At 46.6% G+C, this 26,418-nt stretch overlaps 1 protein-coding gene across 4 annotated transcripts in view; it reads left to right on the forward strand.

Moving 5' to 3' along the window:
* Nucleotides 1-26,418, forward strand: part of EPCIP (exosomal polycystin 1 interacting protein) — a 242,383-nt gene that overhangs the window by 116,768 nt on the left and 99,197 nt on the right. The gene's annotated exons all lie outside the window — the stretch shown is intronic.

A 26,418-nucleotide genomic window follows, 5' to 3' on the forward strand; every position in this document is an offset into this window, starting at 1 on the left:
TTCAGCGGCCTCCTCCAGCTGGGTGGAGAAGTCCCTGGTTAGAGTGCTGATTTGGACCGGAGGCTTCAGGTGGGAAAGGCAGCCCTCATGGACCTGGAAAATCACCTCATCCCTCCTGAAGTCACAAGTCACATCTTCCTTATCATAGGGGCAGGAAGTGTACACCAGGAAGTTCCCCCCATGCCGGGTAAAGATCCTGTCTGGTGTTGTATTGTCATCACTGTCACTGTCAAAACAGTCCTTGGGGATTGGTCCTAACAGTTCATTTACTAAGTCGATGGAAAAATGTCGGTCATCAACCGCCATTCCAATAATGGTGCCTGCGGCTAGAGTAATACTCTTTAAGTCGCTGTTATCCACCTCTATTGGAATGGTGTCATGTTCTATGTTGACTAATGGTGTTGGGTTTACCCCCAACCCTTGCTGTTGGAGAGAAGCATTTAGATGTATGTAAGCATCAGGGTTTTTCAACTCTTGTCCCCTTTTAACTTTCACTTCCAGGGAGAATTGTCGGGTCCTTTCTGGGATGGTGACTTCCTCTTTAATCTGAATTTCAACTGCATAAGGTAGCAATTGAGCTGACCTAAATGCTTTTTCTGGATCATCAAAGCCCATGGGATTATCCGCTAATCGGACCAAGCTTTGAAGTTTATTAGGTCCAAACTAATGGCAAAGCGATTGAGAATGTCACTGCCTAAGTAAAAGGCGGCAGGGACGTCTTGCACGACCCAACAATTGTGGACTATGCTCTTGTTGCCAATGGAGATTTTGAGCATACACCTGCTTGGCAGGAGATGTTTGGAATTAGGTGCTTCCAGGTCCATTTCCCATTTGTCTATCAGTTTGAATGTGGGAATGGCTGGATCTTTTGGGAGTTGGCGAAACATGGCTTCGCTGATGAAGCTCTTACCGTTGTTCACACACACTCGAGCGAGAACAGAGTCCTTCCCATCATTTAACTGAACAGGGATGAACAACTGCTCTCCAATTTTCTGAATATCAGCCAGGCTCTGAGCTGATTTCACATCTTTCTGGACTATAGGAGTGGGAGTTTCTGATTGTGGATTAGTATAGAATTTCAGAGTGTTTCCTTCCAGCGTGGAATACCACTTTAGACTGGAAGGAAGGTTGATTTTCAGAAATAGAGAGGACCCCCCATCACCAGTCTGTTGTCCTACTGCTATTACTGTCACGTCTGGAATGTGGTTATTCTGGAAGTGAAATTCTACTTGGTCAGATTTTTGTTCAACCATGTGGCAGGTGCCGTTTAAACTAACATGGTTGACACTCTGTTTTAATTTTATTGGTCGGCTAGTCTGGGTCCAGAGGACCTTGTTTACGCAATCTATTAGGGGTGACAACCTTCTCAGGAGGTCATTCCCTAGTAAACAAGGGGTGCCCTCTGGGGTCACAACTATGACCGGGTGTTTCAACTTATGTCGCCCAATTTTAATGTCCAAGTCTGCAGTCCCCTCAACGGGAATTTCCTTCCCGTCAAAGTTCTGTAGTTGTCCCGGAAGAGAGGTGAGAGGAATTTGGTAATTCTCTCCCCTTCCTGCATTCAGTTCGTCAAAGGCCCTTCTGGACAGAAGGGTAGCTTGAGATCCAGTGTCCACCAGTGCCGAGATTGTACCCTGCCCCTGTACTTGTACCGGGGCATAATATCTTCCCTCCTTCTCCTCAAGGGGGCACAGATAATGTACATTTTTGGACAACTGGTGGGCTAATTTTCTGGTTTTGGACATCGCTAGCGAAGAGATTTGGGCAGAATTCTGTGGAGAGCCTTGGGAATCTGAAAGAAAAATTTGGCAACTGGAGATCAGAGCCATTGTGGGTTCCCCTGGTTCCGGTTCTGGGCCGCCCCCCCCTTTTTGGAGGCAGTCACCAGGATGGGTTTGAACCAGGGGATTTTCTTGCTGTTGGTTCTGGGATGAGATGGTGGGCGGCGGTAGCTCAGTCTCCACATCTCCCCAGTCTGGATTTGCATCCCTAGGGACCCATTTTTCTTTGGGAGGAGTTCCCCCCTCTCTGATGGAGAAGATCCTTTTCCCAGGATCCTCTGAGGATCCCTCTCCCTCAAATTGGAAGATCTGTACCTCCTCCTCAAACTGAGTCTGTTTGGGTCTTTTGTCTCTCCTACCCCCCCTCTGCTCCTTAGGAGGCAGACTTTCAGGGGCAAGAGATTTTGTTTCCGGTTCCTGGGTTTCCAGGGGCTGTTTACAAGTGAGGAAGGAAGCTTCCTCCAAGGCTTTACACCCCCCTTCCCTTTGTGCCTCCTCCCTGGGAACCGGTGAGTTATCGGGGTGCTGCCCCCGTCATTGTTCTGGAGCACCAGGTCCAGAGTTGGGTGCGTTCTGCGCCGGCACGCCCATCTGAGGGTTCTGCTGCGCCCTCAGTATATGACCCATATCCCGCGCCATGTTTTGAACCTGGCGCTCTAACTGGGAAACCCGCTCAGGCTGATACGGGGCCCTGTTTTCTCCCCTGGGCTGATCCCGGGAAGGGTAGCTATCCCTCCTCTGGTAATACCCCGGGTTGGGAAGATTTGGGTACCCCTCCACCCTTGGCCTCCCCTCTCCCGGATTCAGTGGTCTGGGCTCAGGGAATTGGGGAAAGAAGGATGGATGGTTTTGGGGCTGAAAGTTGGGTGGATACCTGGGGAAAAAGTTCTGCCCAGGATTTGGAGAGTTTCTGCCCTCCGGTGGGAAGTTGGGAGGGAAGTTCCCTGGGTTAGGTGCTTGGCTGGATCCCCCCCCTTGGGCTGGAGGAGTCCACACATAACCCAGGATGGGTCGATTTCCCTTGTAACGGGGACTTACATAATCAGGAGAGCGAGGGACCCCATTTGTGGGGCTGCCTCCTTGGCTCCCTGTCTGTGACTGGCCCGAGGACCTTCTGGGCCTAGCATTATTAGGTGCAGGTAGGTTTTTAGGCCCCCCCATCTCCAAATCTAAAACGGGGGTGACCTTTACCTCTGCCACCTTGGCAGCAGCAGGGGTGGTGTTGGCTTTGGGGTTTTTCTGGGCATTACTTTTGCTATCTACCGGTTTCTGCACCTCATAGATCCGGGTAGCCTGTTCAATGACCCAATCTAAGGATCTTTTCTCGTGAAAATCCCTCACGAGCTGGGTCATGATGTATTTGGGCAAGGCATGGAAAAACGTATTTATGAACTCTCTACTATCTGTGCGCACCCTTCTTGTGGTCTGTGCAAAAGCACGCTTTAACTCCTGCACAAATTCTTGTGGGGCCTGATCCTCCCCACATTGCAAATTGTAGGCTGCCTTGCGAGCCTCTTGAGGATTTCTGTGAACAGAAAAATGTTTCAAGATGGCCGCCTTATAGGTGGACCATCTTAAATGATTTTGGTCCTCCAGCCCCGCAAAGAAACTGGAGTATTCCGGGGAGAAGGTCCACTTTACATATTGAATACAGCTTTGGCTGTCCTTCAAATGTAAAGTCTCCATCATTTGTTCAAACAACTCTAAGTGCTCCCAAACAGAATACTTAGCGTTCTTATGGTAAGGCGTGATGACGCTCCTGATCGCCTTAATCTGCTTTAAGGGGTCCTTAAGCAAGGCCCTTTTTGCCTTATTGGCCTTTTTGGTTCGGGTAACCCTTGTCCATTCTTCCTCGGACTCAGAGGCACTGCTCCCAGAGGTTCCCGTCTGTTCTTCCAGGTTTTCCCGGATTCTGCGAGCCTGGGAATGGCTGGCAGAATGTGGGGACCTGGTCTCCTGTGTCCTGCGCAGTTCAGAGGAGTCTTCAGATTCCTCCTTGCTGCCAGGATTTGATGGGTACCCCCTCCACTGACCTAACTGGGCAGAGGTTTTCAGGATGCCCTTAATGGGCCTACTCTCCTGGGGTTCCCCATTGAACTGTACTGTACTTGGGTGCCCATACCCGGATGCCCACCCCTCCATTCCTGAGTGGTACTGGCCTATGAGCCCCATACTCTTAGCTGGATAGTAATCTGCCATCCCTGCGGCCCTGTGCTCATGTGCGCCAGGGGACATGGGGGTGGTAGAGTCCAGGGACTGGGGGAGATGAAGGCCCCTGGTGTTAGGGCTCCTGCGGTTATGGTCAGGAGTCTCTCTTTCCCAGCGGACCTCATCTCTATCCGCCCCTGCTCCCTGTTGCAATGCAAGAGCCTGCATTTGTGCTTTCAGTTCCTCTGTTAAGGCCTTACTCGACTCTATCAGTTTCTCCTGCATCGCTACCTGTTGTTGGAGCCTATCATTGTGTTGACAGAGGGCCTCATTTTCCCTCTGTGCTTCCTGGGTGGTCCTGGAGAACTGGGCCAGTCTTTGCTGCAGGAGGGTTACCTCCTGGGCTGTGTCCCTATTGGCCTGCTCCTTTCTTGCTAGAGCATCTTCCACCCTTCTGGTGTGCTCTACCAAGTTCTGGTGTTCTTTTTGGAGGTCACCCAGTCCCTGGCGGGCCAGGTGATTTTCTTCCATTTTTCTTTTTAAATGGCAGACTTCCTGGCCTAAGGCGTCTCTTTCCTGACTAAGAGCCTGCATTTGTGCCGCCAGGTCGTCCCTCTGCCTTTGAAAGGCACCAGCTTTCTGGCGTTCCTGATCAAACTCTGCCTGGGTATCCAGATCTTTCAGAATTAGTTTGTTGCTCTCTACCTTCACTCTATCTAGATGACTTTGCAGGGTGGCTACCTGCTCCGTGCATGCCCTGTTAAAGTCTAATTGTTGCTCCAGCTTTTTCTGGCTCTGCAGTAAGGAGTCCAAACTGTCTTGGTGCTCCTTCTGCAGGGCCAGAAATCTAGTATCCTGTTCTACCTTTTCCTGTTGCAGCACATCCATAACCTTCTTTATTTTAATGATGTGCTGCCTACTATCATCTTCTGACTCCTGGCTCCTCTGCAGCCTCTGCTCAGAAGAGACCAGGTCAGATTGGGCCTTCTCTAACGCCATCTGTTGCCTTTTTGCCAGATCATGGCCTTCAGCACATTTATTCTGTATGGCTCCCATATATAAATATAAATATGCCGCTATCCTAACAATCTTGTCGTGTTCATCTTTGGCCTTAGGAGCCATATATAGTTCACTCAGGGCCACATGTAATGGACCCTGATCTCTCCATATATCTGACCCTGTTTCAGTGACCTGTTGTGTGATGGCCTGCAACCACACATCCTGGCCCTGTTCGGTCCATTCACCTCTCACAAATAGCTTATGCAAGAGGTGCTCTCTGGCTATTTTCATGTCTACTAAGGTCGTCATTCTAGAGATTGGTCTCTGTCCTGACTTACAGAAGTTTGTATTTTATTTTTGCAGAACAGAACTTTTCTTGGAGTGTCCCTTTTGAGGAATGCTTCACAGCGTAATGCAGCGTGGTGATCCGACCGGATGTATGTATCCCGTCAGTTCGCACACTGTATTAAGCTGCACAAATGGTAAATCTAACCCAACGTCTCGGCTCGAGCCCCCAATTTGTAAGAGGATTCAATTCAGCACTACAGCTAAGTTAACGCCTAGTCTAGAATACTGAATGAAAACCCTTATTGATATATCTTTATGTCCAGTTCATGCGTTCTGGATGACTACCCCTATATAACACCCCTCTCTTGGAATCCCCCTGACCCCACTGAGCCAAGAAGTACTTCTGTTTTGCAAGTTAAAAGGTTTATTTGATAATTTAACAATAGATATATAGATCACACTTTATAATAAATTAATAATTGAATATCACACTTAATCTAATATGATAAATATTAACAACGGAGAATCTGGCACTAACACGCTTCTTGATAATCACTAAGGAGTTGACATGAAATGGATAAGGTAGCAACAATACTTTTATGGTTTCAAATGGATGCAATGTGGAATGAAATGCAGTACAGAAAATACTCAATATGATTTCAACAAAACAATGTAATCACTTTTCTCTGGCAATCCCCTCCCCCCTTTTATGCAATGCAAGGAAGTGGAAGGAAGGCACACAATTCTCAGAAATGCAATTCAATGTAATTCAGTTCACCCCAGCAAGCTTAAACTACAGAAGTTTGAAAACACAGGCCCAAATTGCTTTGATATGTGCTGGCAATGAATTAAAAACTATGCTAAAATACTTTTAATTCCCTTTCAGAGGTTCAGGGTGAGTGGTATCTAGTTAATATTAGTCCAGGCTCACACTAGCAATGAGGCAGGGATAGTTAGCAGGTTAAACGAATTTCTGGCAAATGGAAGGCAAGCCGCAGCAGTTTTTACATGTGAAGAAATTTGCAAATCGCGGTAAAATTCGCGGATGCGCCGAGCGCTATTACAGAGGAACCACAAGGACTATCTCTATCGTTTTGGGGTCCTAGGAAAGCCTAGGATCTCAGCTTCAAAATGGAAGTTACTGCAAGTCTCTAGCACAAACGGTTGCGGAGATATGAGCGATTGAATAGAGGTCGTTTTTCAGATTTGAAATTCTAAAGTTCCAAAAGACAAGTGCAGCTTGCAACTAGAAATGACAAGTGACAGCTTTACAAATGACAGGTGACAGGAGACAGTTCTACTTAGATTAAAATAGGATTGAATTATATTATTTTAACTAGGAGATTGGTTCTGCACAGTTTTCTAGGTACTCACACTATATTCTTGAGTGAAATGGGCCTCATCACGGATCTGGTCAGGGTTTTAAATTCGCCTCTGGTCTCTGCACTTCACAGTGATCTGGGTCAGCTCTCTCTGGTTCTCTGGTCTGGGTCTCTAGTTCTGGATAGATTGAAGTCTCTAGTTTGGCTCTCTGGAGGTTTGATGGAGGTAAAGCATGGATTTTTCCGGCAGAGCGTCCCGCTGCAGATGGAATTGAAAAAGTCCCTATCTGTCCTGTCTGTCTGCTTTTATGTGTTTAGAATGTGGGTGTGTTCTAGCATCACTGACCCTACCTCTCTCTCAGCTTCTAATTGGTCAAACTTCCATTTATCATTTGATTGGGGAATGAACTGTGAGTCAGAGGGATGTCATTTTATGGCTTGCAGATAGGACACTCCTCTGTCAGATTGCACATATTCTATATTTGATAATAAAAGACATATTTCACAGTTACACAGTTGCTTGAAATTACATATACATGGTGTGGCTGAATTTAGCCATGTCTCTGTCCAAATCTGCTGTTTCTAAGAGCTTGCATTCAGAAATGGCACATATTTCACTTTTTAACTGATTTTTCAATTTCTGACATTGACCCAACTTTACATACATGTGTGCAGGGAGTATGGACATTAACTGAAGAAGTTTCAGATTTTTAACATGCATACATTTAGAGTTATCCCCACTTTTCCGCTGACACCCCCCTGAACATACCACCGGTTCTAAAAACCTCTTAAACTGTGGGCAGAAAAATCACAAGAATTATGGTATCATTTATAAAATTTTCACATGTCCGCTCTATGAGTTATTCATCTTTTTAAAGTTATGTTCTGGCTCCAAAGGGGTGTGGTTTACCCTCAGCACAAGGTTGAATTTCTGGTTTTTCCAGTTCTGCCAAGCCAGCTTGCTCTCACAGGCAGTGCCCCTCCCCTTTCCTCAGGAGGAAGCCACTTTTTACGACCATTTACGACTCCTGCCAATAAAACCTTTGCCTGAGCCAGGACAGGGCTTTGTTCACTTTCCTGCAGAGCACAGGTAATTCAATTATCAGATAGATGGCATATCCTTAGTGTGAGCAGCAAAAGGGCAGCTAGGCCTGGGAACACAGCTGTGACTCAAGTTTCACTCCTGATGGGGGTAGTTGCCAGGCAGAATTCAGTTCCTTAAGCCAGGTTTCAGATAAAATGTCACTTTTTGTTCCCCAGTTTCTGCATTCAAATAAAACTAAACATTTTCACATATGCAGCTAGAAGGCTGATTCTAAGTTTAAAACTATGACATTTAAACAATTGCAACCTATGTGATACTCAAAAGTAGGTCACTCAGTCAATTTAAACATTTAGATTTTAGTGTCTTTAAATCCAGTGCAACTTAAACTGCTGACTCCATAGCTCAGCCAGTTTTGTTATAAGCATTGTTCTGGGCTCTTCATTTCCCAGATTTTGTAGGCACACAAAACTCCATTCTACCAAATGTCTGCTGGTGTTCAGTGAATATTTTGCACATATTGCAATGTTTGAAATAGGCACTTTGGCTTGCCTTCAGAGAAACACAGGGTGGTTTTAAACTGCCGGCTTTTGGATAGTGGTGAGTACTGGTACTGCACCCATTTTTGGGATTTAAGAAAATGAATTCCCCACAATTCTAGGTTGCATTTGGCAATCAGCATTGCCATTCCCAATGGTTTCAGACTACTGTGCGGGTAGTCCAATGGTGGTTTTAGGCAGTGTCCTTCTGTGCCCATAACATCGGCAAAAATGAGTGGCAGCCTATTCTTCATGCATTTCCCTGTGCATTTTCTGGGAAGCTCTGGCCATCATGATGTTTTCCATGTCAGTACTGCACAGTTTTGAGGTATGGCTCGGATGCATGGGTAAATACATCCCACAATGTGGTTGGGAATGTGGGGGCACCACCATGTCCACCGGCAGGCCCCGGCGTGTTGCAACGTTGTGCAGGACACATGCTGCCACTATGATCCTGCACACTACTGGGGGAGCGTATAGTAGCTGCCCACCAGAACGGTCAAGGGAGCGAAAGCGTGACTTGAGCACTCGGAATGTGCGCTCCACTATGCCCCAGGTTGCAATATGGGCTGTGTTGTATCTTACCTTGGGTGGCATGGTGGGGTTCCGAATTGGCGTCATCATGTGGGTGCTCAGAGGGTAGGCACTGTCCCCTGGGGAGGTGATGATGGGTATCATTAGTGGGGTTGTGACATTACTCAGTATCTGACATGCATGCATGTGCAGAGGCATTTATACTCACCGAGCAGCCATGTATCGCCATGCCGCCCAGCTTCTAGGTCCCAGTTTAGGGTTGACCTTCTGTAAATGAAACTGTCGTGGGTGGACCCTGGATAGTTGCCATATACTGAGGTGATGATTCCCTTGGCATCACATATTACCTGGACGTTGATGGAATGCCAGTGCTTGCGGTTTCTGTAGATGTGCTCTGATGCCCTGGGGGGAAGTAGAGCCACATGGGTGCAATCAATGGCACGTAGCACTTTGGGGAATTGTGCCACCCCGTAAAAATCCTGGACGGCAGCCTGCCTTTCTGCGAGTGTTCTGGGCAGGTATATGTGCTTGCGGACTGATGGGCGTGCAGTCATGATGGCCAACACCTGGTGTAGGCAGCGTGATTGCGTGGCCTGTGACACCCCCCCACTATAGCAGTTGTCCGCTGAAATGATCCAGTGGCCAAGAAGTGCAGTACATTGAGGACCTTCTCCAGGGGGCTGAGTGCTTGGGAGCACAGGGTGGGTGATGTGAGGTCATCCTCCCACTCACTGACCAGGTCGAGTATTATGTGAGTTGGAAACCTGTACCTCCCATACATCTGGTCATCAGGCATCCCAAAAAGGCTGGTTCCGGGTGTAAAAATTCTGGGCCTGACTATCCTCCTCCTCCTGCGGTATCCCACGACCACTGCTGCTAGGAACGGTATATTCATCCTGGCGTCTGAGCTTGTTTGTTTGTGCGCACTTTTATGCTGCACGGGTCCACATATGCCTGCTTCCTGCTGGCGTACGTGTTTCCGGATTAGCGTGTATTTTTTGGCGCACGTGTTAGCCCCGTTCTATTCCATGAATACGTGTTTTGAACGTGCATGTGGGCGTTCTGTGCATTTGCCTCCTGTACTTCCCCCGTGATGCCCACATTTTCACGTGTTGTTCCCCATTCCGTGTGTCACGCCCCCTGTTCCGCCTACTTTTGTTGTGTGCGCCGTGCTATGTGCGATTTCGCTGTGCGCGTAGCGCACGCTGTTTGGAGACGTGTGCGCCAGCGTGCGCCATGCAGAATTTTGGCGCACATCCTGGGATTTACATGTGCACGGACTTCCATGAATCGCTGTGCGCGGGTTTCACTGCGATTTTCGCACTTGCGCTGCGATTCGCACGCTTTCGCCAAAAATTTCAGCACACATTAATTCCATGAATCGGCCTGATAATGTTTCTATTTCAACCGTTAACACACACCGGTCTCTCAGGTTGCTTGCCAGCTCACCAGCTGTGTGCGTCTTTTTCTGGGTTTTTGCGATTTCTATTTCACGAGTCAAGGTTAGTACCACAGACTTGGCCTCGCTTCCCCAACTCTGCCGTTCACCCGGGAGGGTCGCTGGTGTCTTTGAAACACAATGCAGTCTTCAGTTGTGGGATCTGGCCTTCTCCACGTGACTTTTGGGGCCTATAAGAGGCAACAACCTCCAATAGGGAATACTTGGGGTTTTGTACCCGCAGCTCTCGTGCCTTGTCCCTTCATCCGGAAGTTCTGCTTGTACTCATGTTCCGCCTTGCTCAGTGTGTCTTTTTTTTTTAAATGTGTATTTTTTTTTATTAGCTTTATAGTTTACATCTAAAAACTTTTAGCAAACCACGAAAGAGTGTGTCTTTAGGTGTTGTGTTTTATCTGTGTGAGGAGAGCAAATTGGTATCGGGTGTATGCACTTCAAGTCAAGTGCCTGACTGCGCCTGACCCGATTAACAGGACATGTCCAGTACGATGTATGAGAGTTAGTCTTGTTACTCTGTCCCCCTCTACCTCGGCCCAGTGTTTGTGTAAAAAATGGGATGTGGTATATGAACAAAAAAGGGGGGAATACCTTGTCTCACTATTGGCTGCCTCACCCCCACCCCCACAAAGACCCCTCATCCAGGTGATCCTCCCTCACTGGTCCACCCCCAGAGTCTCGATCCAAAGGTGATGGCCTTGCAGTGGCCACCTGAGACTGAGATCACCGAGGGCTAGCGGTTGAGACACCCTCTGGGTTCTCAGTGTCAAGGTGATTTTTTGGCTAAAAGGTCACAAAACGTGTGCTGTTTGCTAAGTAAGTAGACCAGAATATTTGCACATATAATTGTATATGTTTTTTTCTGGGATAAATGCTAATGAGGCATATTGTGTACATTATTGCATTCACTAATAAAATTGTTTTATTTCTGTTAGAAATAGGTTGCACCTATTTCACCTCGAAAAGGTTCTATTTTGCATGAAACGTTTGTAGGCTGTGAAGAACATTCAATAAAATAAGAACATTTTTAAACAAGTTTCAGTTTTTGTAAAGAATTTTTTTGAAAAGCCAGTTGATTATAGTTAGAATTGGTGCATACATTACTGTGCATTTGGCACTGTCCACCACCAACAAAGTCAGTTCTTTACCATAGAACGTAACAGACAGCAGAGCAGAGTTTCTACAAGGGGATGGAGGGTATATCATTTTGGAAACGGATTTGAGGAGAATAGTTTTACATCTGTCAAGGTGCCTTTTCCAGTTTTCAAAAACTCTGCCTCTGCAGCCCCCATGTTACTTCCCATTCATTGGGCATATCCATCAGTTTCACACTGATGTCGATCTCCGTACCAACAAACCGTCTTGGATTCGGAACATTTTGGAAAACTTCATCAACACCCGGAGATCCTTCCTCTGGGTTTAATCAGATTCTTTCAGAGGAAAATTCATGGGGTCTCCAATATGTTGATAACATTTCCCAATAAATGGGCCTTCTTTTTGTGCAGTAAACAAATCTGCATCGCAGGTTTTTTTACTCCACTGGGCAGTTGAGAGTTCAGTACTGGCATGGGTTTGAGACCTGGTGACAGCAGCGGTCTGGATTTCCCCCAACAGGGTCCTATCTCTGTGAATCCATTCACAGATCCCTGTGAATGGCTCCGGTTTTGGCCAACTGGTCAGCCAAGTAATTTCCAGTTTTGTCTGGTCCCTCTATGTTGGAGTGACCTCTGATCTTTTTCCAATAGATGGTCATCTCATTACAGGTTACCAGATTGTCAGTTGATTGAATTATTTTCCCATGCTTTAGAGGTTTATTTTTTGCGCACAGCATGCCTCGATTTTTCCAGTTAATCAGGTGTTCCACAAACCCATTCCATTCACATTAGACTCAGTGATTATCACTGGTTCTTTGAGTTGGTGGTGTGCTGCAGTGAGGATGGCTTGATGTACCGCCATCAACTATGTCACTTGACTGCTTCAGGGACCTATCTTCTACCCAGCAGAGGGTTCCGGGGCATCATTCACCGAGGCATTCCCAATGGCAGGCTCTAGTTATTTTTCTCCGTGATTGTCAACATGGTAAGAACTCCCATCCACATAAACTGTGGGTATGCCCTGACACGTGTCTTCCTCATAGACTTTGTGCAGCGAAGTAAGGTACGCCTCCATATTGTCAGTGGTCCTTAGACTTTCGTCTTCGAGACAGTTTTCTTGAGCACAGTCATGCAAGTCAGCCAATCCTTGCGCTAGAGGACTCTTCTTGTTTTGGCCATATCTGACCTCCACGGGAAAGCCTTGCATGGATAGAAACCAGGAAGTAATTTTGGAATGACTCGCCTTCCCTGTTTGGATTCAGTCCCTTTGTAAGTATTGCACGGGTTGTTGAGGAGTCTCCACTATGATGTGCTCCCCCTGGATAAATGGGCGTTAATTCTTCCCCGCCCACAATGTTGCCAGGAGTTCCTTTTCGCAATCATTGAATTTTTCCTCCACAGAGGACAAAGTCTTGCTCGCGTATAAGATTATTTTGTTGACCTTCTCATGCTTTTGGTACAATAACACTGTTAAGCAAGTATCTGAGAACCCTGTCTCCAAGAAGAACTCCTTGATCTTTATGGGGTAGGCCAATCAAGGGGCTTGGGAAAGGGTTCTCTTTAGTAGTTTTACTGCTTTGGATTGTTCCGGACCGCACTCCTACTCGACCCCGGCCTTTAATAAATGGACCACGGGTCGAGTGACATCTGCATATTCTTCGATGAACTTTCAACTACAATTAGTGAGTCCAAGAAGGCTTCTTAGTTCTCACAGAGTAGTATGGCCTTTCAATTTCAATAATGCTTCCACCTTTTTTGCCTGGGAACTGAGAACCTCAGGGGTGATTTCTTGCCCAAAGAGGTTCACGTGGGTCTTACACCACTGTGCCTTCTGAAAGGACAGTTTTGCTCCAGCTTTATGCAACTGGGTCAGAACATAGCATATTTCTGCTATATGTTCCTCCAGAGTTGAGCTCTTGATTAAGACATCATCTACATAGGTCAGATTTCCCCTTTCGCCCAAACCGGCCATGGCCTTATGTAGGAATATGTTAAATTTGTTGCCAGAGTTAATGTATCCAAAGGGGGTTCGGGTCCATGTAAACAGACCCCGGAAGTAAAGGTGAGCTTATACTGGCCTTCCTTACTCATGGGTACTGTCCAGTAACCATTGGACAGGTCAATGGCGGTATACACCTGATCGATGTAGGGAAGGGGCCATCTTGACATGTGGACTTGGTTATTTAACTCCCCTAGTTCTGCTCAAAGTCTCCATTGGCCATTGGGTCTGGGTATCCCCAGTACTGGGTTGTTAAAGGTACTATGGATTGGACGAATTATCCCATAGGATTCTAAGATTTTAATAATCTATGTGAGTGACTACATGGACTCTAGAGGTAACCAGAACTGCTTCACAAATACTGGAGCCATCTCAGTGTCTGTAGGTATGGTGGTTGAATGTATCTATGTGCGTCCAGTCATATGAATCCACTGCAAAGATATCCTGAAAATCCAGAAACACCTGTTTGAGCTTCTGTTTTTGCTCCTCTGTCTCCCAGCCATCAGCGAGATTGATTGGTTCTTCGACCATCTTCTTAAATCCTGGAAAGACCTCAGGCTTGCTAATTTCAGCAGTATCCTCCAGTTGGGTGGCGAGATCTCTTGTGATGTGTTGGCCTCGACGGGAGGTTCCAAGGATGGGAGGTGGGTAGTGTTGACTCAGAATACCACCTCATCCTTCCTCATGTCACAGGTCACCTCTTCCACACCATAAGGGCAGGAAGAGTACACCAAGAAATTGCCCCCTTGCCTGGTGTATATCATTTTTGGAGGGATACCGTCGTCTATAGGTAAGCAGTAATTTGGAATTGGTCCAATGATCTCATTACCTAAATCAATCAATGTTGGGCATCAACCGCCATTCCAATAAAGGTGTCTGTGCCCAAAGTGATACTTCGAGGGTCGCTGTTATCCACCAATATTCAAATGGTGTCATGTTCTAGGTCAACAAGGGGTGTTGGCTATAAATACAAACCTTGGTGTTGGAGATGATAAATCAAATCTTTATAGGTGTCCTGGTTTTTGAAGTTCTGTCCTCAGTTAACTTTTAGCGGAATTGTAAATTGACGTACCTATCCTGTGATGGTAACCTCTTCTCTCACTTGAACTTCAACCGCATACAGCAGCAATTGAGCTGACCAGAATGCTTTCTGTGTTGTCCAACCCATGGGGTTACGCCCCCAGACCAGGCTTTGTTATTAATTAGGTCAGATTAATTGCGAATCGATTGGGAATGTCAATGCCTAAGTAAAAAGTGGAGAGGACCTCTCTAACAACCCAACAATTATGTTCTATGCTTTAGCCGTCAAAGGAAATTTTGAGCATACACCTGCTAGGCAGAACATGTTTGGAATTTGAAGTTTCCAGGCCCATCTCCCACTTCTCAATCAATTTAAATGTGGTAAAGTTCTGATCTTTTGGGAGTTTCCTGAATAATGCTTCGCTGATGAAGCTTCTTCAATTATTCAGGCACACCCTGGCAAGAACAGCCTCCTCCCCCTCATTTATCTGAATGGGGGAAAATCACTGTTAACAGTTTATCTGGATGTCGGTCAAACCTTGAGCTGGTTTTCATCATCTTTTGTCATGGGATTCGGGTTTTCCTCTGATTGTGGTTTGGTAAACAACTTCAGAGTGTTTCCCTCCAGTGTGGAATACCACTTAAAACTGGGAGGTAGGTTGATTTTCAAAAATGGAGAAGGGTTCTCATCACCAGTTTGTTCTCCTACAGAGATTACAGTGATGTCTGGGACTTGATTGTTCCTAAAAATGGAATTCCATTTCGTTGGACCGTTCTTCAATCATGTGGCATGTGCCATTCAAACTCACATAATGTATGCTTTGTTTTAATTTTATTGGCCGTCTAGTCTGGGTCCAGAAGACCTTGCTCATGCAATCAATCAGGGATGAACACCCCCAAAGGGGGTAATTCCCCAAGAGACAAGGTGTGCCCTCGGGATTCACGACTATCCCCGGGTGTTTTACCCTATGTCGCCCAATTTTGATCTCCAGATCTGCAGTCTCGTCGACAGAAATATTGTTCCCATTGAAGTTTTGGAGTTGTCCAGGAAGAGGTTTGAGGGGAATTTGGTGACTCTTCCCGCTTCCTGAATTTGGTTGGTTGAAGGCCTTATTGGACAGGATGGTGGCTTGGCAGACAGTATCCACCAGCGCTGATAATGCACACTAACCCTTTACCATGACAGAAGCATAACATCTTTCTTCTCTCTCCTCAAGGGGGCAAAGAAAATGTGCATTCTGTGCCAGCTTGGCAGTTAAATTTGATATATTGAACTCTGTGATCTTGGACTGATTTTTGTGTCAGAGTCCGGGCATCTGTAAAAAAAATATTTTGCACCCAGAAACATGTGGGATTGGGAGTTCCCCTTTTCCCCGCGATTCGTTGCGGGCCCCCTTTTGCTGGAGACAGTTAGCCGAACCTGTTTGTCGGGAGGATACCTCTGTGATTTCTGGGTCCTCTGGGTGACATTGTTTTGGTTAAAGAGCTTCTTTCTCTGCATCAGTTTCCATACTTAACCGGTCAAAATCAAGGTCTTTTAGGGCCCATTTTTCCTTCCGAGGTATCCCTCCATCTCTGAAAGAGAAGATGTTCTTCCGTGAATCCTCCAGGGATTCTCACTTAAACAAAAGAACCCCTCGCCAAGTTAAAAAGTGATCGCAGATTTCCTGGACCTAAACATCTAACATATTTTACATGAAAATAAAATGCGAAGCTATTTTTCCAGCATTCAAGAGAAAAGAAAAGGAATTTTTTTTTTTTTAATGTACCTAGTCACCACCAGTCTAGCGCTTTGGTCTCACATATCGAGGCATTCCAGCATAATAATTATACTTCTTCACTTTCCATTTGCAAACCATTGTTTAATTAATTCAGGGCTACTTCGATTATACTAACAAGTCTCACCGTTGCCAAAATGATAGAATTTCTGCGTCCCCACATACATCGCAACCAGACCATGTGGCGTTAACAGCCTAGATTAGCACCCAAATAAGTTCTTAAACATATGAGTCTTTGCGTTTCAAAATGCAGTGATGAAATAAGGGAATTGTATTTTTCTTATCCTTCTGTTTCTTTTTGATCTCATACTAGTTTTAAGGTTTGGAAATTTTGATTGTATGATTGTACATTAGTAGTTTTATTCTTTTTTTATTCTCTGTGAATTTTTGTAAAGGTGTAATTAATTTTACTACCAAAAACAGAAATAAAATAATTTAAAAAAAGAATTAAAGGGATTCTTCTCCTTCGAAAGGGATGATGCTGACTTCCTCCACAGAGTGGGTTGTTGTGATGCTGGAAATGCATTGGCGGGACAGGGCCTCCTTGTCCTTGTCCTGTGGTCCTTTTTCATATTGTGTTCTGCATTGTTTTCTGCCCAGGAGTCCATGTGGGACTCCTGGCAGTGCAGCTCTTCCTGTTTTTGGTTTGGTGTACAGACCCATGGGATATCCTTATGGCACCCATGGGTGGGGGTACAATCCTGTGCGCCTAGTGTATGTTTTTGGGCACCTGTGGGTGGCCCACAGAGCATGCTGGTGGCAGCTCCATGCTGAATTTGACAGGTGCTCTGAGTATTCTACATTTTGGGATACCCATGCCCTGCCATTGGAAACAGTTGATTCCTGATAGGAAACAAGATGGCCCCTGTGGCCTCTTGCTTTCTATTGCCTGTTACCTTTTTTTCCCAAAGTCCTGGGAAGCCCTGACTCTGTCCTTTCCCCCTGACTGGCTGTTGGGTGGACGTTCCATATATGGTGTTGTTGTGAAGTCCAGGCCAGACTGGCTGGAGCCTTTCCAGTGACTGTATGTTGTGGGTACACCCTGTGGGTGGGACCTGGGTGAATGGAGTGTGTGACCAATATGCACTTCTTGTTGTGGATGTCTGGTTTGTGGTGTTTGACACAATGATTGAGACAGCCCTGCCCAAAACTGGTATGAATGCAGTGTGTAGTGTTGAATGGCTGGGTACTTGTCCCAATACACATTCTTTGTTGTGAGTGTCTGAGAGGGAGGAGAATGGCCCGGGTGCACTGTATGCCTGATTGGCTGACTGACTGCTGAATGCCCTTCTGAGTGATTGGTTGCATGAGTGTGACCCAGCAGAATGAATGGGGGATCAACTAGTACGTCTGGGGGCCTCTAACTGGTAGAATTCGTTCAGAAGCTAGAGTTGAAACTAACATTGAAACTGAAGCTGAATCTCGAAGCCGATCCTGAAGAAGAAGGTTGACTGCTGTCTCCCTTCGCCGACAGCCGAATGCTGTTGTGACTGATCCAAGAGAGGACCTGGTTAGGCACCCTCTTCCCATGCTCTTCCGAGGGACCATCGAGCACCGCTAAGCTTCACCTAAGCGGCCTGGAAGTCAGACCCTCGACAGGCTGCCGGCTGGAGGCTGGGACCGCCGAGGAGAACGAAGATAAGCACCGGACATTCCGTCCACCGTCGCCGACCAAGGTTTGCAGGTTTGCTATAACCGCTGGAGGCCTGTTGAAGCCGTGTTGCTCAGAAGAGGGGACCGCTTGACGCTGTGCCACCAACGACCGGAGCTCAATGCTGCTTTGCCTAAGAATTTTCATTCACGGACGCACTTGTCCGCACCGCCGCCCGCCTTATCCTGCAGGAGAAGGCCAGGGCGTTGACGCGCTGAGGAGCATCCGCCGGTGGGTTTCCTGCCACCCAAAGACCATAGAGATGCCGGACAACTGGACGCCCCTGCCAGGCCACTGTTCTTCACAAACACTTTGCTGTCCTGAACTATGGACATCGAAGTGCCCTGCATGCCTCTTCCTTGCAGGACGACTTCGAATCGTCGTCAACGAGCACCACTGGGACCAAAGCTGCCACCTCGACTCTGAGTTCACTTTCTTCAAGGGATCTCGATGATCCGTGGCTCCTGCTTTAAATGGAGCCGCTCAGGAAGGAGATGTCGACGACTTGTCGATGAACTCTGCTATTCCAGGTACATTGGGGTGGTAGAAACCTTTTAGAAGGAAATAAGACTTATAGAACAATATATGGACTGGGCTTGTGATATATCTTTATTTTACAGGTTGCCCAGGTGGGGGGATCTCCACACAGAACTGTGTCTAGTGGTAGGGGCCAGTATTCTGCCAATTGTTCTAACCAATTGCTTTCCTCCTATGTCTATTGTTGGTTGCCTTTATGAGTTGATCTGTGTGACATTTGACCAGAATATAGTTGATGCACTTTAATGAGATCTAATGATAATTGTGGTACCACTTAGAACTGTATATATTTGCCATTGTAGATTTACTGAGCACAATGTGAGTTAATGTGATTGTATACATAACCTTGAACCTTAATTATATAAAGACTGTGTTTTAACCAATACAGTGTGCGGACATTCCTTTGTAGGTGCTTGGGGACTACACTGTACTTAAGAACCAGCCCGCACCACCTCCTGAGAAGCTAGGCCTTGATTGCTTGACTACGTTACCAATAATAGAGAAACTTGTCTGGGGTCCTCTGTGCCTCTCACCTGCCATATAGAGAGCAGGAATACAGACACCACCCTCCAGTCTTTAGTTGTCTTTGGTTTTTGAGTTCTCCTACTTACCCTCTGTTCTTTAGGTTCCAGCTTTTCAGGAGTAGAAGATTTATGTTCAGGCTCATAGGTTTCGAGTGGTTTTGTTCCTGCGGGAAATGAAGCGTCCTCTAGGGCTTTGCATCCCCCTTCCACCAGGGCTCCTTCCTCTGGAACCTGTGGGTTGTCAGAGTTTTCTTCCTGTCATTGCCAACCCAGAGCATCAGACCTGGGTGTTAAATTATTCGGGCAGCAGTTTCCAGTTGAGGGTTCTGCTGAGCCCTCAACATGCGACCCAGGTCCTGGGTTTATTGTTGGACTTGTCGCTCCAGTTGTGACATTTTTTCTGGTTGTTAGGGAGGTCTGGATTCATACCTTTGCTGCTCATGGAAAGGGTAGCTGTCCCATCTCCCAGAGTAGCCTGGGTATTGGGCGTATTGGGTGTTTCCCTGATAACCTTCCATCCGATGTCCCCCATCTCCCGGGTTCGGTAATCTATTGCCCTGAAAGTGGGGAGAGAGAGGATGATTATTCTTGAAATTAGGGTTTGAAGGGTATCTAGGGAAGAAGCTTAGGTTAGGGGGTGGAGTATTTCTTCCTCCTGAGGGAAGTTTGGAGGGAAGTTTCCCGTGGCGGTACCTACCTGGTCGGTCCCCCCTTTTTGCACCAGGGGAGTGTAGACATACCCTAGGATGGGTCTGTTACCCTTGTATTTCAGACTGATGTAGGTGCCAGGGTCAGATGGAGTGCTGGTCGGGTATCCTGCCTGGCTACCACCTGATTGGGTTGGATCCGAGGATCTCCTCTGCCTCTCGTTCTGCTAATTGGCGGGAGGAGTATTTTTAGGCCCCCTGTCTCCAAGTCCAATGGAGAAATATTTTTCACCTCTGCTACCTTTGCAGCAGCAGGTGTGTTTGATGGTTTGGGTGTTTTCTGGTTATTCTTATTTTCAGTGGGCCTTTGGACCTCATAAATCCTGGTGGACTGTTCTATCACGCAATTCAGGGTCCTATGCTCATGGAAATCCCTTACTAATTGGGTCATTATGTATTTTGGGAGCGCATGAAAATAGGTATTGATGAACTCCCAGCTATTGGTGTTCATCCGCCTAGATGTCTGTGCAAATGCTCATTTCAGCACCTGCCCGAACTCTATGGGCGCTTGGTCTTCCCCACACTGCAGGTTGTATGCCACCTTGCTGGCCTCCTGAGGATTTCTATGAATGGAGAAGTGTTTTAGAATAGCCACCTTGTAGGTGGACCATTTTATGATGATCTTGGTCCTCCAGCCCTGCAAAGAAGCTGAAGTATTCAGGGGAGAATGTCCATTGGACAAACTCCATGGAATTTCTGTCATTCTTAATATCAAATGATATCATCATTTGTTCATAAAGCTCTAGATTCTCCCATACCGAATATTTGGCATTCTTATGGTAGGGAGCCATATAGCTCTTTATGGCCTTTATCTGCCGAATTGGGTCTTTCACAAGACCTCTCTTCTGTTTGGCACACTTTCTTTTACGCTGCACTCACCCTCTGACTCAGAGCTGCTGCTATTGGTGGTCCATTCCCTGTCCTCTGGGCTCCCCCTACCTTTATAGTGGGAAATCCTCCCAGAATTACAGTGTCTGGACTCTTCTCTCCTGTGGTGCTGTGGGCTCTCTTGTTCATTTTCTTTGTCCTCCCCTTTTCGTACCAGAGACTACTCATCCTCCTCATCCCTCCTTCTAGGGATGGTGGGGAATACCCCACCTCCCTGAATGTGTGGAGGTTTTTAAGATGCTCTTTTGAAGCCTAAACTCTGGTTCGTCTCTTTCTTTAAAGCAGACCAGGTAGTCCATTTGTAACTTCATTTTCTGCCAGTCCAATTCCCTGATCTTTTCATAATAGGAGCCTCCTGGTCAGAATTACTTGCTGGGGATTTGCCAATTCCCCGAGACCACTGGTCTGGCTAACTTCTACTTGGTAACCCTGAACCCTCATCAAAGTCGGATAATGACTGGCCTTCTGGATCAGTTAGACTAGGCCTGATTGAGTCCAGCTGCATCATGTTTCCCTGTTCTTGACAACTGGCAGGTATGACATCAGCTTCACTCTGTACATATGAGGTGGTGAGTTGGCTTGAGGTCCCTGGTAAGGAGGTCATCACTCCGTAATCTGAGGGTGCTTTTCCATACCCTGACTGGTCAGGGTGCCTCCAGGCCTGTTTGTCTTTGGCTATTTCACTTTCCAACCTCTCACATTTGTTTTTTTCAGTCCCTATCTCTTGGTGGTATGCAGAGACCTGAGTTTTTAATTCTGATACCAGTGCTTGAGTGACTTCTAGCACTTTACTTTGTGCCATTAATCTGTCTTTTAGTCACTTGTTCTCTTCACAATTGGACTTATTTTCCTTCTGTGAGGCTTGTATCATCTGTGCATATTCAGAGTGTTTCGTTTTAAGGAGACTGATCTCCTCCCGTTGCGCAACTTTGGCCTTTGTTGCATGCTCTAGGTCAATCTCGGCTTGCCTCACATGTTCCATTAATTGTGCATTTTGTAACATACTGTCAGTCAGTTCCTGAGAGCAGGACCCACTTTTCTCCACATCCATCCTTATCTGACGCACGTCCTGAAACAGGGCACTATTCTCTTGACTTAATTTGATACTTTCTTCCCCAACTGCTCTCTCTGCTGTTTCAAGGTGTTCAGATCTTGGTGCATCTGATCAAATTCACCCTGAGAGTCAACCCCTTTGATAATTAACTGACCTTTTTCAACATTCAGTTGTTTTACCTGGGAAAGAAATGTGAAAATGTCCTCTAAGCAGCTCTATTATGAACAACCTGCTCATTTAATTTGTTTTGACTTGCGCTCAGATTTTCAACACATTCTTTATACCCCCCTTGCTGTGCAGAACATTGAGTTTCTCGCTGTACATTTTCTTGCTGCTGTGTTTTCAAGTATTCTTTTAGCTGTTCGATAATATTTTCCAAGTTTTGGCTCTGTTGCGCTTTCGCTTCTAATTGTTTCTGCTCTTTCTGGGCTCGATTAAAAAGCTCAGTCTGGTTTTGCACAGAGGCCACACTATTCTGGTATCTTTCTTCCATGATCAGCATATGGAAATACATGTATGCTGTTAGGTGAGCTATTTTTATTTGCTCATCTTTGCTGGTCTCTGTCATGTAAAAGTGTTTCAGTGCCTGATGTAACAGCCCATTATCCTGCACATGTCAGCATTTGCAGAGGTAACATCCTGCATCATTCTATCATGCCACATTTCATGTCCTTGTTCTACCCAATCACCTTTAATAAACAATTTGGATAGGAGGTACTTCCTGGCTATATTGATTTCTACAGTGCTCATTCTGAAATGTGTTCTGCACCTTTATATACTCTCTATGCAAGGAAAAAACATCTCAACTCTTCCTGCTGAGTTTCCACTCACAATGACAACTCAAAATCAACACTGTTTTATCTATACACCGCTCAGGACCCCAGGGTACAGGTCTAAATGGCACCTGCTGTCATGGCCACTGGGCAAGAATCACAAGCTCCACTACATAAAAGGTCCAGTTGGACCCAGTCCTGGTGCCTTTGGCACCAGGCTCATGAGTAAGTGTGCTCTGCACACTTTATTCTGGTGCACATGCTGTTTTTTTCCCTGCAGGGCCTCCACGTGCCTCCAGGTCTGGGGTGGCCATAGGAGTTCATTGGGCTGCACGTGCAGCATCCTCTAGGAGTGGCAGGGTGGGGCCACGAGTCAGAATAAATGGGCGTGGCTGGGACCAGGCTATTTAAGCCTGCCCCTCCCGCCTGCAAGCGATTTGTGTTAGTCTGCTTATAGCAGCGTAATGCTCACCGCCGCCTGATGCGCATTCCTTACCTGATTCCAGCAGCAACCGCAGTCGGAGCACATCCTTACCTGATTCCAGCTGCAACTGCAGTCAGAGCGCATCCCTACCTGATTCCAGCAGCAACCACAGTCGGAGCGCATCTGAGCGCATCCTTACTTGGTTCCAGCAGCAACCGCAGTCGGAGCGCATGCTTACCTGATTCCAGCAGCAACTGCAGTCGGAGCGCATTCTTACCGGATTCCGGCACACAGCTACAACACTTACTCGGGAGTCCACCTTCGGCCAGCATCATCGAGGATCCAGGCATCCTTCACCCGCCGGCAGTTCTTCAGATAACAGCATTCCAGTCTGGCATCGCCAGACAATTCCTGCAACAGAAAAAGACAAAACAAGGTTAGAAAAGCGATAAAGACATTATGCTAAGGTCACGCTTGGACCAATCCTGGAGCTTGACCTTAAAACCAAGCTTACCACCTATTGGGACATCGTGAACTCCCTTTTCTTCCATTGGGGCTCGCTTCTTGCACCGCAACTACCGCTGGGCCTCATATCACCTATTGGGGAAAAGGAAAGACATTACAAAGAGATACAGACAATAATCAAGGAAAGTCATTACAAAAGGGTACAGACAATAATCATTATTGAAAGGATACTTACCTTTGAAGTGGTTCAGCCACAACCAGTCTGGGCTACCATGCACATGAACCAGTGATGAAACTCGGTCTATCTAAAGCGCCCCTGCAGTGAGAAGCAGGACAGAGAGATCACCATCATAATTAAACTGGGGCAGCAGCAACAAACCGCGCAGTCCACAACACAAGAGCAGGGGAAGAAGCCTGACCAAGGGGAGCCAGTTCCAGGGAGGGCTGCAACCGTGCCCCAACGTCCCTGCAGAGACCAGGTGAGCGTAACAGAACGTGAAGCCTCTCCAAATCTCTGACTGAGCATTATAGAACCCTCGGAAACAGACCAGTTGGCCCAACCTCTGGGGGAACTACGGGCAGAAGTTCATGCCTCCAGACAAGAAACCAATGCCTTAAAAAGGGATCTTATTGTAGCTCAAGAACAAACCAACGACTTGGCAAGACAAATGCTTCAGACCCACGCAGGTCAGGTTCCATTACCTGGGCTTGCCCATCCACCTATGCCGCAGCCATCACCACCAGTTCATGTGGTGCTTCCAGGTGCAGTGCCACTGGCCCCGCCGAACGCTTTACCAGCGTCCCCAATAAGTATGCTATATTCATGAACCAATGTCGCCTCACATGTTGTGCCGGCCTGGGGCTTTTCCTAACAATAGCGCAAGAGTCGCCTTTGTTCTTTCATATTTAGGAGGCAGCGCAGCGGACTGGTCGCTACCATTAGTAAACCAGGATGACCTTCTACTCCGAAACTTTGGGGAATTCCAGCGGAAGATCGAAAAATTGTTTGTTAGGAACACTCAAGGACAAGCCCTGGACAATGAACTATTGTCACTCAGGCTGGGAAATTAAGATCTGCCGACCTACATCGCTACTTTTAATCGTCTCGTAGCACAGACAAACTGGCCAGAAGAGAAGAGGACCTCCCTCTTTTATCAGGGATTGTGTGGGGAACTAAAGGATGTTCTAGCCCAAGTGGTCAATCCTCCTGAGGGTTGTGCGGAATACATCAACCTGACTGTGCAGCTTGACCATAGGTTGCAGAATCGAAAAAGGGATCACACAAGAACTGAAGGGAGGTCGGTCTATATGCGATCCCGGGACAACCAAACCAATAACCACAAACAAACCAAACCAATGCAGATCAGGGGATTACAGAGTCCTATCTCCAAGACAGAGAGAGAAAAAAGAAGACAACAACAACTCTGTTCATACTGCAGAAGAGCAGGACATTTCCTCCGGGAATGCCTGGTAAAACCCCCCAAGAAAATAGTTGGTGCAACGGACAATGGCAACAATGAAAAGGACCGAAATCCGGAAAACTCCAACACCCGACAAGCATAGGGGTACACTTGTCGAGCGAAAAGAAGGAATCTGTACAGACCTCACATCTGGTCATCCTGGTACTTTTGGTCAACCACCAACAACCGTCAAAGGAACATGCCTTGGAGGTATATATTGATAGCGAAGCAGTGGGAAATTATATTGATCAAGATCTGGAATAGGCCTTCCTCTCCAGCAAAAGCTAAAATCGGAAAACGTCACAGCAGTGGATGGTTCTCAGTTGTCATCCAGCCCAGTAATGCAATATACTCAAAAAGTCATGCTGATGTGTCCGGATGGTCATCGGATAGACCTCTCTTTCGATCTCATTGGAGCTCCCCAGTTCCAGATGATCTTAGGAATGCCTTGGCTGGAAACCAACAACCCTAGGATCGACTAGCAAAAACGAGTGCTGACCTTCCCTCAAGAATGTGCTAACATCTGCTACCACAAAAATGTGAAGAGCCAGGAACTCAAGGCAAAATCTATCCTGGGGCTCTCTGGTTCCCTACCCCCTGAATATCTGGATTATCAGGAAGTGTTCCAGAAGGAGCAAGTGAACACCCTGCCTCCACACAGACCTTACGACTGCCAGATCGATTTGGTGTCCGGAGCACAAATTCCCTGCAGTCGAATTTATGCTCTAACGGAGCAAGAAAACCAGCATCTTAAATCTTACCTAGATCAGTACCTGGCTAACGGCTTCATCCGCCCGTCTAAGTCCCCTGCCTCCTCGGCTCTCTTTTTCGTACCAAAGAAAGAGGGCGACTTAAGAACTTGTATAGATTATGTAGTGCTTAACCAAATCACGGTAAAGAACAGATACCCCCTCCACTCATCCCGGAGCTTCTAAATCAGGTGAAAAATGCTCAAATGTACACAAAACTGGACCTACGAGGAGCCTATCACCTTGTGAGAGTTAAAACGGGAGACGAGTGGAAGACGGCATTCCGAACCAACTATGGGCTTTTCGAGTATCAGGTCATGCCTTTTGGATTATGTAATGCCCCAGTGGCATTTCAATTCTTTCTGAACAATGTTCTTCATGAATTATTGGACGTTTGTGCACTTGGAAGCCGAATAAATAAGAATGTCATCTATGCAGACGAGAAGGACCACGTCGGCCATGTAAGAGCAGTTTTGGAAAAGCTTCGACAGCATCGGTTGTTTGCCAAATTAGAAAAATGTTTCTTCCATGTTACGGAAGTTGAAATTTTGGGCTTCATGCTCACACCACGAGGGGTACACATGGACACACGCAAGGTGGATGCTATCCTTCAATGGCCATCACCAACATCCACAAAAGCAGTACAGAGTGTGCTCGGATTTGCCAATTTTTATCGTCGGTTTATTCCAAGGTTTTCGCAAATTGTTCATCCAATGACCTCCCTATTGAGAAAAAATAGAAATTCTTCTGGTCTCCCGAAGCAGAGAACGCCTTCCAGGAGCTGAAACTTACCTTCGCTACAGCACCAGTTCTTCGACACCCTCAACTTGACCTGCCATACGACTGCCGCCTCCAACTTAGCCATGGGAGTGGTATTATCGCAAAAGGACCCTGGCACGGGGCAAATATAACCTATAGCATTTTGGTCACGTACGTTTTCTGCGCAGAATTGAAGTATGCAATCACTGACAAGGAACTGCTAGCAATTAAGGGAGTCTTCAAAAGATGGAGACACTATCATCTGGGAGCAAGACACACTGTCACAGTTATCACAGATCACCGTAATCTATAATACTTGAAGAGTGCCAAGGCCCAATCCTCATGCGAGCTTCGCTGGGCTCTCTTCTTTGCAGAATATGATTTTGTCATTACTTACAGACCAGGAGTATGCAATGGAAAAGCAGACGCT

Source organism: Ambystoma mexicanum, chromosome 7p (genome assembly GCF_040938575.1).
Source record: "Ambystoma mexicanum isolate Mex_15411 chromosome 7p, UKY_AmexF1_1, whole genome shotgun sequence".
NCBI lineage: Eukaryota > Metazoa > Chordata > Amphibia > Caudata > Ambystomatidae > Ambystoma > Ambystoma mexicanum.